At 43.6% G+C, this 13,268-nt stretch overlaps 1 protein-coding gene across 9 annotated transcripts in view; it reads left to right on the top strand.

The window, feature by feature from the left end:
• LOC126412101 (transcriptional enhancer factor TEF-1) overlaps window positions 1–13,268 on the top strand; it is an 802,315-nt gene that overhangs the window by 533,708 nt on the left and 255,339 nt on the right. Inside the window, exon 1 of one of the 9 annotated variants that reach the window (XM_050081530.1) lies at window positions 4,488–4,506. The exons of the other annotated variants lie outside the window; for them this stretch is intronic. The gene's annotated coding sequence lies outside the window, so the exon portion shown is untranslated. Of the gene's footprint in view, window positions 1–4,487; window positions 4,507–13,268 lie in introns of those variants that run through there. 9 annotated transcript variants of the gene reach the window in all.

The raw sequence follows: 13,268 nt of genomic DNA, 5'->3' as shown, positions 1-13,268 counted from the left end.
ACCTTTATAATTGCATCCTACATCCATTTATACGTGCATAATGTAACCAAGGCTTGGTCTACCTCAGAAATTTGTATATCCTCCTTCCCCCGAAATCACTTTCCGTTATTATATTGTAACTGTTCCTAGAAGCCTAATTATTAATCTTGTCAACGTGTACGTTCTCTTATTCAAGTTGTACCATACATTTGTATTCTCAGGAAATGTATTCGCAATTGAGAGTACGAACCACCATCGGCTGTATATTGGAGCGACGACAGCGAAAAGTTGTGCCTGACCGGGACTCGAAGCCGGATTTCCTGCTTTAAGCGAGCGGTCGCCTAAACCGCTTCCTGTAACCGTGCAAAAATCACAGCCTGGCCCAAACTTCCATATGTCGTGGTCCATATCCAACTAACTCGTACATACATTATGTATATCCTCGTACAGTTGAGACATTTTACTTGAAAGTCGCTTACCCGATATCAGTAGATAAATAAGATAGAGCAGTGCCTGTGTTATTCCGATTTACGATGAAAAGTTCCTCTGGAGATGGATCGCATCCAAAGGCATGTATTTATTGAAAGTCGAGGGCCTGGTATTGGCGAATAAATACGAAATTGCAGTGCCTCTTTTACTAAGGATTACGATGCAATGATCCTTCGGACAGCCATAAAAGAACATTCCATCATATCGTACTTCTTAATCACTGCTGTTCCAGTTCACCCAGATTCCATTCAGTACCTCTTAATTAGTTATCCGTTCGCTTCATCTAATCTTCAGCACTCTTCTGTAGCAACCACAGTTCAAAAGCCTCTGTTCTCGTCTTGCCTGTACCGCTTATAATCTACATAAGGATGCACTCCAGACAAATACTTCAGTGAATAGTTCTTAACACGCTTATATTCGGTGTTGACAAATTTCTATTTTCCGTCCTTTCCTTGTTATTTACGATGGCCACTGCCAGTTATTTTGCTATCCAAATACCAAAACTCGGCTGCTATTCTTACCGTAAAAATTTTCCCACATTTTTTGTTCGGCGCTGATGAGATTGGCCTATTACGGCAGTGTTTGCGAAATTCTACCCTAGCAGAAGGTGACGGGTTCAGCGCAAAGGAGTTGAAAAAGAATAAAGGCAGAACAACTGTCTTTGTCTATGGAAATGCTTCAGGCGATCATAAACTGCCATTTTTTGTGATTGTGAAACACAAAAACCTAGACGTCTAGAAACTGACACGCACATGCCGTTTACTTACAGTGAACAGACTAATGCCTGGATGAAAGCAGAGTTGTTCAAATACTGGTTCTTTTACGATTTCGTTCCAGATGTCAAAAAAAGCCCGCTCTACTCATCCTCCAGAATCGGAGTTCGTTTCAGGTAATACTTTTCGCACACATCTTCCTGCCACTGTGAGGCCTATACCTATGCACCAAGGGGCGATGCAGAATTTGAAGTGCTGGTACAGCGGAATGTTTGTGAAAAATCTGCTAAGCTCAGAATACAGGGAGTTAAAGTGCAGTTTTAACATTGAAGCCGGCATTTTCATGGCTGCAGTTACTTGGACCTATGAAAACTACAACTTTGCACAGGGCCCGGAGAAAACCATAACCTAAACTGGCTGAAGAACCCGAGATTCAAAGCGATTTAAATGATGATCAGACGATACTGATTACTCTAAAATTGTACTAGTGAAAAGATCTGTATCGACTAATGAACTGGGTGCGTTTTCAGTAGCAGAAATTGGCGAATGGATCGACATTGTCAGAAATTCAGCTGTTGAAAAATAGTTGACTGAGATATGATATTGCGAAGAGTTTTCATCTCACAGCAGGTACCACAAAATGAGAATGACGAAAAAGAAATGTTCACAGCTCACATTTATTAAAATAAGGCTTCAGAAGCCTTAAACACATTTGTAAAATATGCTGAGTATCCAACGCTTCTGAAGTTATGAAACTGCTCATCATAACAATAATTACTGTTAAAAATAGAGCTCAATCCGAAAGCAAGTTAACGTTTCTGCAATGTTCCAGAAGACTTAGAAGAAAATTTCAGTTAATCCATCGGCGGTAAATACCAATCGGACATATTCCAGGCCCCGACGATATCATCTATCTTTACTTTTCCTAAAGATAATTAACTGCATCAAATTCTTCGTAACAATTTTGTTAATGAGCTTGTGTTTGATTTTTTCAAATTAGTGGTGCTTATTTTATTTGATAAATGGCACACAAGAAATCAGAAGTATATTGAACTTTTCCTAAACTTTTGAGCCTGAAACTTATTAAATAGAGCAGTATTGTATTCAACTCTAAATTCAATTGTTTTTACATTAAAGCGATACAGATTGTAATTTGTTTAGTGTAATCTATTGTATTTAATAAGCAAGTGTACTTGTTTCTGTACGTACGTTTACTTCACAGCTATCTGAGTATTGCGATATATCTGCTGAGGACGACAAAGACCGAACGAATTTTCTAAATTAAATGATAAATCATTTAAGCTGAGGTTGTTCTTGGACAAAAATACTGAACAGTACAGCCGTTACAATTAAGCTTGAGAGAGTATGTATCTGCTGAAACCAAATTAAAGAAACCAGTTTCAAAATTTTATGGTACGGAATGTTTCAGATGATGGTTGGTAATTTATTTGAAACAGTCGCACCGAGAGCTTACAGAGCTGTACGCAAGGTATCGGCCTGCATTGCGTGACTTGAAGAAAAAATTAATCAAAACGCCTTTGCAGTAAAACGACACCAGGAAAATCCACCGTGTTTTTTTATCAAACAGCCACATCCGAATAATATCTTGTTGTGGCAAAAGTTCGGAGATATTTAACATGCTCACAGGTGGTTTTCGCTAAACCTACAAGTAATCTCAGATGTTTTGCCTAATTATAATGTATTAAAATGTATTCAAAGCATCGCACATCACTTTGGGATGAAAATCTGCCTACAAAGAAATACCAGAACCAACAGAAAATGAAGCTAACGCGAATCACAATGTAATGTGTGCAGAATTTATTCACAGTGTATTTACGAAAAAAATTGTTACGCATTTTCCTTTTTGGCCGTAGTAAATCTACCAGTTTTTATGCATGCTATTTTGTGTGTATATTGGCTCAGTAAGATTTCCATCAATAAATCGTTTTTGTATGGGGAGAATCTTGAAGATCGGTCCTTTTTCTATTTACTTTCTTTCATCTTTATAATACGATACCTTTGATAATAAATACTCTGTTCAAATGGCTCTGAGCACTATGGGACTCAACTTCTGAGGTCATCAGTCCCCTAGAACTTACAACTACTTAAACCTAACTAACCTAAGGACATCACACACATCCATGTCCGAGGCAGGATTCGAACCTGCGACCGTAGCGGTCTCGGGGTTCCAGACTGTAGCGCCTAGAACCGCACGGCCACTCCAGTCTGCTAAATACTCTCTACTTACGCTGTATGATTAATGTCTACGTTCGAAGCGCTATGATCGTATCGATAGCCGATTTTAGCGCTGTTGCCAAGCGTGTTCCTTGCTAACTTAAATCAACACTGAACATCCTTTGGTGGATCCAAGTTTAGTGCTGTACAGTAGAGCAGAGATCTGAAGAGAGTTCAGTTTCTGAACTAACGTCAGAATTGACCTCCAGTCAGCAACGTTTATACAATCGGGCCTTAGAAGAACTGCAGTCCGGTTTCTGCACATTTTGTAGTAACCTTTCCTTGCTCCCTGTATTATGTCTCCGATAGCTGCTATAGAATTTACGAGCGTGTCTTTCAGTCAAGTTCAAATTAGCCAGAACGTGGAAACTAGGCCGCAGACGGCAAGTTCTGTTCGGTGGTCTGTGTTCCGAACGCGGAGGCTGCGAACGGCCAGCCGGCACAGCCGCCGGGCAACAGGTGGCGGACCGGGCCGGGCTGAGCAGCGATCGCATTTTTGCCAGGCGCGCCTCCGCCGCTGCCGCCATTCAGGCGCCCCGCCGACGCGGCAACGTGGCACTGCGGTGACGTCACGGCTTACCTGGCGTGTTGACTCAGTGCGGCCGCGTGGCTGCAGTTACCGCGGCCGGGCGGCGCCGCAGCCGCGTAAAATTACCCGCTGCACCCGTGACGTCGCCGGCGCGGGCGCAGGCTGGCGCGTGCAGCGCGTCCCCGCAGGTCAGTCCCGTTCCCTGGCCGACCGAGCGTTAAGACCGTGTCACGAGCAGCAAGTTTCGCCCTAAAGCGCTCTTCGCACGGGCCGAATTCAAACGTCAACGTTTTACGTGACTGGTCTCTAAAACGTACGTTGCGGAGTCTCTTTGAACGTGCAGAGCAATATCAAGCATGTTACGTATATTCTGAACTCGCAGTAGAAAGTAAACAATGCAGATCGCATCTCGTTTCAGTGCAGAGAGAGCAACATGGCTGCCAGGATGCTTCATGGTCTATGTGTGTCGATGGATGCGAATAAGAAACACAGTGCCTTTACAACATTAAAATTGTAGATTGTCACGCGTGGTTTCTACTCGTGTCTCAGACAAAGTGAAAGGTCAGTTTTAAAGTCAGAGCTTCCCAAGCTTTAGGCATTTTTAAAATTTTATTATGATTTCTGTGGCATTAGTTGAGATTTGAAATTGAAGTAATCATTGAATGAAACAAGTTTTTCTCATTTTTTCTGAAATTTTATTAACCTCCAAGATAAACAAGGTCTTCCATCAGAGTACCGGGATACTCAAAGGTGTCCCGTGAGAGGAAAAGTTTGAGAACCCGGGTTTTAAGCCGTCCACTTCAAAATGTGTGTAATTCGCACGTCAAGTGCCGCTGGGACTCGCTGCGATCACATGCGATCGTGTCACCGCGTACGTTCCGTATGAACGAGCGGGATCGTTTTTGAACGTTCAACAGGAAAACATGTCACGCGCTGCACGCCGAGTGCCACTTCCCACAGCAGTCTGAAGTTGCCTCGACGGCTCGCATCACTGTTGGCTGCCGGTGACGGCTGGTTTGCCTGCTGACGCTGTTATATGGTGGAAAGAGAGAAGCTGGTCGATGAGAAATTGTCTCTTTCAAGAGCCGATGTTCAGAAGAAATTACTGTAATTAGCTATAAAGGTTGCTGGCCGATAAATTAACGGAGGCTACAAGAGAATGAAGAAAAACACACACACACACACACACACACACACACACACCAAAGCATGGTAAAGAGCTTGGACGAGGTGGCGTGGTGTGTGTTTTCCGTGGTGTGTGATTTCTGTGCTTCGGTTGAAACTTGAGTTTAGCGTACCACGGAAACAATTTCGGTTGTTCAGTTATGAGTGTCTTCACACCGTAACACATTTCGTTGTTTTAATAGTTCCCGTTCTATGATGGTTTCAATTCGTATGTCTCATACCTCCTTCCACTCAAGCTATCTGGTCCTGCATACTGCCCACAAAATATATTGGACCGCCAGATTCAATTCCTGTGGATTACTTTTTGTGGAGTTGTTTGTAAAAAGAGGAAGATGTGATGTGAAGAGTTCTGGTCGCTGCACTAGAAATTGAAGGGACAGCTGGTAGAACGGAGAGTGTATACCAGAACATGCTTCATAGGTACAGTGTCTGTAACAACGTTGGTGGTCGCCACATCGAGTCGCTCTACTGTACGTACAGATACTGGGTTCTTTTTGCTTTGGAGTAATGTAAACACGTAGTGTTATGCGTTAATCCAAACAAATGTGCTTAAGTGGCAGATATTTCGTTACGTTTCATTTCGAAATGTTACCTAATGATTGTACTGCTTCACGCCTCATTCAATTCCTGAGGCAAAAGTAGATGAGTTAAGCGTCTAAGTCGAAACCGTCGTGGAACGGAAACTGTACGATTCCGGATATATGTTCGTACTCAAAATATTGTGGACTCACTCCCCTCTATAAGTCCTGGAAGTTTGTAACTGGAATTTCCCAACACCCTGTAGAATGCTTTCTTTACAGAATTTGTGGACCCATTCGTAGTAATGAACAGCACTGTGGGGTCTCCCCATAAATGTCGCAACACAAAGATGTCTTCAGAAGAAACGCAGTTATCTACCGTGAAAGCAGACAACGCGGTAAGCTGCGTGAGTTAATCCGTGAAGAGAACCCAGTATTCTGGGCATTTCACGAGAGAGAGAGAGAGAGAGAGAGAGAGAGAGAGAGAGAGAGAGAGAGGGAGAGAGGGGGGGTGGTAGTATCACCCTGATGCATATATACAATATATAAAATAGAAATACCCAATAAATAAAATATAAACTATACAATTACAGTGTACAATTCTTCCGTAAGAGCAGTTACGAGCACCGGGTCCACCTTCCTTTGAAACTGATTGTCTCCCCACTTAAAACATTTTAAACCACCTTCGAGCTGTGCTGTAGGGAAGGGAACAGACTCTCCATAGGCCTCCTGTAACATTGTATAGGCCTCAGCTGAAGATTCGTTGGGGCGAAAGCAGAATTTCAAAGCAGCATGTTATTCCTCGCGTGTTACCTCCATTGCAGCGGTAGGCGATACTGAACATGCACCGAGCGAGGTGGCGCAGTGGTTAGACACTGGACTCGCATTCGGGAGGACGACGGTTCAATCCCGCGTCCGGCCATCCTGATTTAGGTTTTCTGTGATTTCCCTAAATCGCTCCAGGCAAATGCCGGGATGGTTCCTTTGAAAGGGCACGGCCGACTTCCTTCCCCATCCTTCCCTAATCCGATGAGACCGATGACCTCGCTGTCTGGTCTCCTTCCCAAACCAACCCAACATGTCTGACCTTGCGTACCCCTCACAGGCGGTAACCAGGAGTCCCAACAATGAAACTACTACGACGTATTTGTAGCACATTAAGATAACAGAATATCATAAGATTAAATTTTAACGCGACATATTATGACCGTAAAAAAGTGTGATCATTCTTTATTGAACAGCCCTAGTAAATAGTTCTTGAGGTGTAACGATATTTACTAATGCAGGCAAAGAACCTTTGCAGAATTTTTCATTAAAATCGCCATTTCTCGTCAGTATTTCACTACGCTAAGGTTAGAGAATTTCGGGCACATGCGGAGGAATATCGACAGTCTTTGGTTTCGCGTACCATTCGTGTGTAGGGGAGAGAGGAAAGGGGATCGTACACCCCTACCCTCCGCAACACATCGCACGCTTGTTTACGGGACAGATGTATATGAGCCAAAACGACTCGGAATTGTTAATGAAGAGAGCGACAGGTCAATTTGAAATACGTTCCCGTTGACAGGAACAACAGGCTTTGGTTATTAGCTGGTGTCCGGCGGCATACGCTCACACAGAGACCTGGAGACGTGCTGCCGTTTCCGCAGCAGTGGCTTCCGTGATAGCCCGCGGCTTCTGAGCCGGGAGCGCATCGCCCCGGCTAGGGACAGACACTCTGCTTCTCCCCCCTCCCCCCCCCCCCCCATTTCGCCCCTTTTTTCTTAAAATTTAATGCAAATGCGTTTCGCGTGCTCGTCGGCCATTTCTGGAACGATGCTCACGTCAAGAATTAGTTGTTTGTTGCCCATTATTCTTCGGGAGAGGGCACTTACAAATTCAAGGATTATGCAGATTGCTAAATAGCTCTGCCCTCAATTGTGGGACTCCTGCAGTCTGTAGTCTTTGTAACGAAAGCTCGGATTCCGCATTACAGACATGGCAACTGTAATCATCTATTTTCGTTTCCTGTCGAGATTTGCGGTGTTCCAGTTTTTTTCCCCGTTCCGAACTAATGTCGGGAACCCTTCATTTGATCTTGTGCTGAGCTCATGGGTAGTTACACTGCCAGATTGTTGCTCTTAGCAACTACCTGAGAATCGGCTTATTACTCGGATATTGCTTTTGATCAGCGTTGGATGGTTCAAATGGCTCTGAGCACTATGGGACTCAACTGCTGAGGTCATTAGTCCCCTAGAACTTAGAACTAGTTAAACCTAACTAACCTAAGGACATCACAAACATCCATGCCCGAGGCAGGATTCGAACCTGCGACCGTAGCGGCCTTGCGGTTCCAGACTGCAGCGCCTTTAACCGGCCGGCCACTTCGGCCGACTGATCAGCGTTGGAACAAAAAAAAAAAAAAAAAATTGTAACAAGAAGCAGTTGTGAGTTGGAGATACAGAAGGAATTAATGTCGATGTCTACCTTTAAGTCGTGTCACACTAAGGCCTGGTGCATGTCTTTCAGTTGGACGCCACTTCGGCGACTTCTGTATTCTGAAAGCCAACTGCACCCGATTTTTCCCCTTCCAAGTATTAGTCAGGCCCAATGTTGCTTATCTTCGGTGATCGGGAGGGAACCAGTGTTGTCGTTCGGAAGTAACTGTTCCACAACTACGTTATTTGATTATCCGGTCATCACTCGTATATGGTACGTAGCCCTATCTTCAAGCTGGCTCCAGCGAACATAAGGAGCTTGAAAATGTGGCATCGGCGCCAAAACTAGCAGTGAGCACATAAATGACGAAATTGTTTACATCCACATGATTATTCTGCAGATCACACCTAAGTGCCTGGCAGAGGGTTCACAGAACAACTTTGACCAATACTTCACCTTAACGCTCTCGAATAGCACATGGGTTAAACGAGTACTTGAATCTTACAGTGTGAGCTCTTATTTCTCTGTCTTATCACTGCGAACCTAACCTAACGTAAGGGAAAGTACACCATACAGTGCAAGAGGACAGACAAGCGCAGTGCAGGCACTCTCTCTGGCTCTGAGCACTGTGGGACTTAACATCTATGGTCATCAGTACCCTAGAACTTAGAACTACTTAAACCTAACTAACCTAAGGACATCACACAACACCCAGTCATCACGAGGCAGAGAAAATCCCTGACCCCGCCGGGAATCGAACCCGGGAGCCCTCTCTCTAGTAAACCTGTCGCATATTCTAAATATTCTGCCAGTAAAGTGCAATGTTGGGTTCGCCTTCCCCACAACAATATATATGTGATCGTTCCAGTTTAAGTCGTTCGTAAAGTAATCCCTAGGTATTTAATTGACCTGTCACCATTCAGATTTTTTTGTAATTTAGCGTGCAACCTAAATTTAACGGGCTCCTTACTCTTGTAGATGGCTTCGCACTTTCCATTATTTAGAGTCAGTTGCCGCTTACTGCACCATAGGGATATCTTATCTAAATCATTTCGCAATTGTTTTTACCCTTTCGACGACCTTACAAATGACAGCATTGCCTGCAAACAACCAGAGAGAACTACTCAGACACACTCTCTTAAATGTTTGTGTAAACTAGGAACGGTCGGGGAACGCCAGTAATCACTTCTGTTCTACGCGATGACTTTCCGTTAATTTCGACAAACTGTGGCCTTTCTAACATGAAATTACGGATCCAGTCGCACAGCTGAGACGATACTTAGGCACACAGTGTGACTGGAAGTCGATTTTGAGGAAGCATGCCTGCTGTGTGTTAATAGATAGTATTCTTCGAGGTAGTTCATAATGGTATTTGCTCCAAAGTCCCACTGCAAATAGATGTCATTGATATGGGTTTGTAGTTCAGTTGTGGGTCAGCAAAAGGAACCAATAATTTATTCCGGTTGTGCCTTTTCTAACGCTCAGGAACTGTCTACTTTAATTTCACTACAGTGTAAAGATACTAGGGACGGCACAACTCTACACTACACAGTTACTAAAAACGGGGTACAGTGCCTAGTAAATACACAACACACAACAATTTAAGAATTTAAACTACAAGACACACAGGTAAATCAAAATATGTACTTCTAATGGCATCAAATACTCCTCCACCAACTGTGTTTAATCTATCCTTTTTGAACACCGTTGTACGTTCATAAAAACTTCGGATCTACTTATCTCCGGCCTTAGCCAGCTTTCGGTCCCTACAAACTACTTGAGCTTCCTTGCTTTCTGTTAGCTCTCGGAGCTCTGGTTCTTTCTAACAAAGCTACGACCTCTAGTACCGATTGTTCCTATATCTGCTCTCGTCCTGTTTTGCACTGCACCATTTGAGACTGAAGCCCTTTTTGTATTTTCTCAAGACCCTCTACACTGCAGCCTCCACAGTTGCAGAACCGCCTGAGCATCTGATTAAGACCCTCCATTCTGCTCTATACTAGAGATCCGCAATCGGTCCTGTCGACGATGCTACATATTGTGAGCTTTGTCTTCATCTCGCAAGCAAGACTGATATAGTCTATACCACTTCCGATAGCTGCCGGAAACCAGAGAGAATCACTTCAGATCCAAACGACACGTGTCATTAGTACCGACGTTAGCCACCACGTGCAGTTGGCCAGCACCCTGTGCTCTTCATGGCATCCGGAAAAACCCGTTTCACGTCTGGGATGACTCTCCCCCTTATGCATACAAAGCGCACACTGGACTCCCTAAGGGGCGCGCGTTACGCGTCTAGTATTGGAGCTCCTAACTACCAGTGATCCCACTGTGTAAATGTCCGGATCTTTCTGGCCGAGAGGCTTCTGCCGATAACAGGACAAGCGACTGTATCTGGCTCAGGAACTTCATTAGCCACAGATAGCTCCTGAAACCTATTTGTCAGACGAAAGTCTTTCAATGCATATCACTTGACTATGTGGGAGGGGTCAACCTCTATGCAGGCAATGATGGACTGGTCAGGGGAAAGAAGAACGTGCGGGGCGTATCTTGGATCTTCCAAGTTCGCCTCCCCTCCTTTATACACATAGACACAGTGATCCTTCCAGCTTCCAGCTGTGTGACCAAAACCAGCACAACCTGGAGCTGTGAGAGAGGGGTCACCAATTCAGCTCCCATCCGAATACAGCAATCATAGTCCTTGTCCATACTAGGGACGGCACAACTCTACACTACACAGTTACTAAAACGGGGTACAGTGCCTAGTAAATACACAACACACAACAATTTAAGAATTTAAACTACAAGACACACAGGTAAATCAAAATATGTCACATTAGTTCAAAGAGCGTAAAACAGTTCACAAACGAACAGTGTGCCACAGTTTTCTCCTTTACATCTATGCATGTTTCGGGGAAGTTTCACCATCGTCAGTGGCTACATTTTCTGTCCTTAATAGCACGCACCGATGTTAATGTGCTATTAAGAAAATAAAATTAGCTCAGGAACGATGGATTGAAAAGAAGAAGCTTTTGTTTAAAACAATTTTAATACATCATTTAATTTAAGTTCCGGTTGCACTTTTTTTTACAGGAAGACTAGTTTCGATCTCCCTGGATCATCTTCAGATCTGCGTGGTTACTTCAGCAACCCGTCGTGTCTGTACCAAAACCACACATCACAATACTCTTTGGAGGAAGCTGTGTTAACAGATTCAGCCAAAGTCCTCGAAAATTTCCGTCAGCGAACTGTGTCCGTTGTAAAGCTCAAAGCGATTTGGCTGAAAGGTAGGAGGTCACTCTGAATATGGAATTCTAAACGATGTCCCGTTAGATAATGTCCATGAGTTATGTGTGCTATTTGCTTTGGCTCAAGCAGAATTGTGTAAATGAGTTCAACGTATAGGTAGTGCGCGTAAAGAAGGAAAACCCTCTTTGAAGCGTAACAGTTACTTTTGTTTTGCTTGACGCGATTCTATTGCCGCATGCTGTCGACTTCCTGTAGTTAATTATTCTCGGACAGTTGGATATTGTGACGATGAATGCGTTACCATTTGTCCTCGAAAATATGTATCTCATCCCTATAGAAGTATTAAACCCGTGCGTAATATTCTACACAAAAACAGTTCGCAGCTAAGTTTGCTATTGTGTAAACAAAGCTTAGTGCAGTTATGTAGACAGTCTGATACATTGCCTCTCCGATTATGAATAGACCTGCCGCCAAATGCAAGTTCTAGCGATGCGATGAAGAGTCTGCTCATGTTACATGTTTCCAGTAAATTATAGTCGGCCGCTGTAACTTGAGAAGTAGCAGCTCTGTGTAAACGGACAGCGAGCATCGTGGCGCAACCACATAACTGTTCGAAGAAAGAAGGAAAGGGCCGGCTTCTAATGGCAATCCAATAGTTAATGGATGATGCTGTCCTCATCAGTACTTTTCCAGTCACAACAGTGATGCCACTGAAGCAGATCGTGAACGGTATAACGTTGTATTCGTTAGTTCGCTATGCATTACATTTCTCGTCCGCTCCTTGGGTCGTTGCCCGCGTGGTCGGTAGTACCTTCCACAGAATCCCTTCATTCGGTTTACACTGTCGTGATTCTGTACGTGCTGGCAACCTGGTGATCATGTGCCTCTGCTCCCATTGCAGCCCACATACTGTTGATTTAAATCCTATGAAGTGAAATACTGGAACAATAAACTCCTCTCGCCTGTTACCGTGCCATCGCTATTTATCTATTTTGACCAAGGAGGAGGCAAAATTGCTTAACAGATCTGACAGTTGTCAGTGTAAAATGACAAAATACCACATGAAATCTACCTTTGATTTAATCGCATAATAGTTACCGGGTAAAGTAGTAGTAAAATATTCACGCCGAGTCATTCAGTTCCTTTACTTGTTGTAAACCAAGCAATGTTTGCTAAATTTTAACGATGTCGTTTTACTCTCATTGAACACGCATTTCTGGTAAAGGTATGCGCTTTTTCTTTGTAATCAAATTTTTCGCCCTTTCCCGTGATCGTAATATGTGAAATTTACGTCCAGAAGAAACAATACGGTATGGAACCTGATAATTTTCAAAAATAAAATTCATTGATGCAGTTAATGCACACGCCGTTGTAAGTGATCGGTTATTTAGTTATAAGCGTCGGAAGTTACTATGTACAAGGGGCAGTCAAATGAAAGCGGGACCATGAAATGGTTCCATTAAAAGACAATCACCACGCGGGTTAAGACATGTAAGTCACTAGGAGACAAGACGATCCATTCCTCTTTCGTGGCCCCAATGTGGCGGGTGTTCGGTTTTCATTTGACTGCCTCCTCATACGTACTGATATATTGTTTCTCCTTCTATGTCAGCGTGTTAGTACGTTTTCAACATTAATTTTTACATTAAATTTCTGGTTTACGCATTCGATCTCATATTACAGAATGAATTTTAACTCTGCAGCGGAGTGTGTGTTTCTTTTGAAATTTTCTGGCAGATCCGACATATGTGGCAGACCGGGTCTCGATGCCGGAAACCCTGCCTTTCACTGGTAGATGCGATTGTCTGTCACGATGTTACAATCTCCTCGTATTTAACAGTGCTAACCAAAAGGAACAGACAGTGTGGTTTTTTGCACAAGTTTTCACGTCTTGTGATCTATGCCTACCATGGGAATTCAAGCATGAACACGCTGGTGTCCTGAAGAATGCGT

Source organism: Schistocerca serialis, chromosome 7 (genome assembly GCF_023864345.2).
Source record: "Schistocerca serialis cubense isolate TAMUIC-IGC-003099 chromosome 7, iqSchSeri2.2, whole genome shotgun sequence".
In the NCBI taxonomy this organism is placed as follows: Eukaryota; Metazoa; Arthropoda; class Insecta; order Orthoptera; family Acrididae; genus Schistocerca; species Schistocerca serialis.
Note: the sequence above shows the minus strand (reverse complement) of the source record. Positions and strands in the feature narration are given on the sequence as shown.